The following is an 846-nucleotide window of genomic DNA, read 5'->3' on the forward strand; positions in this document are numbered from 1 at the left end:
TTCCATCTTCTTAGCCAAGACATTTGTAAGTGCATCAAACTTTGCATTAATCATATTGAATGGATCAAGGTCATACATTCCAGCAGCTTGCCTCTTCTGAGTTGGAGCTAGTCCTCTTGGACTACTCCAAAGATGAGTATTCTTTGCAATTTTCTCCAATAGCTCATAAGCTTCATCTTCATGCTTCATAATAAATTCTCCTCCTGTTTGAGCATCAATAATCCCTCTAATTGCAGGAGTAACATTGGTGTAAAAATTCTGGTTTATCATCCATTTTGGAATGGCATGATGTGGGCATTGTCTCTCTAATTCCTTCCATCTCATCCATGATTCATAAAGAGTTTCATCTTCTCTTGGTCTGAAAGCTGTCATTTGATTCCTCAATTCTTGAGTTTTTCCAGGTGGAAAATATTGTGCAAGAAATGTATCAGTGAGTTGCTCCCAATTTGTGATAGAGTTGTGAGGTAAAGAATCAAGCCAATCCAATGCTCTATCTTTCAAAGAGAATGGGAATAGCTTCAATCTTGCTGCATCATCAGACACTCTAGGTTGTTTTTGCATGTCACAGATCATAGCAAATTTCTTTAGATGTGTGTGTGGATTTTCAGAAGGATGTCCCCCGAATTGGGAATTTTGAATCATTTGAAGAACTCCAAAATCCATCTTGTAGCTATTTGCATCAATTCTTGGTCTTGCTATACTTTCTCTCAAGTCATCAAAACGAGGAAAAGCATGATCCATCATACTTCCCCTAGGCACATTAGCATTTATAATCTCTTCACCTTGGGCTGCATTTTCATTATTTCGATCATTTCCAACATTACCTCCACCAATTCTGATTCTTTC

At 37.7% G+C, this 846-nt stretch overlaps 1 non-coding gene across 1 annotated transcript; it reads left to right on the plus strand.

The window, feature by feature from the left end:
* Nucleotides 1-280: 280 nt before the first annotated feature.
* LOC131182581 (small nucleolar RNA R71) lies at nucleotides 281-387 on the plus strand. The gene has a single exon (XR_009150845.1). It is a non-coding gene; the product is annotated as a small nucleolar RNA R71 (small nucleolar RNA).
* The last annotated feature ends 459 nt before the right edge of the window (nucleotides 388-846 follow it).

The sequence above is a fragment of the Hevea brasiliensis genome, chromosome 8, assembly GCF_030052815.1.
Source record: "Hevea brasiliensis isolate MT/VB/25A 57/8 chromosome 8, ASM3005281v1, whole genome shotgun sequence".
NCBI lineage: Eukaryota > Viridiplantae > Streptophyta > Magnoliopsida > Malpighiales > Euphorbiaceae > Hevea > Hevea brasiliensis.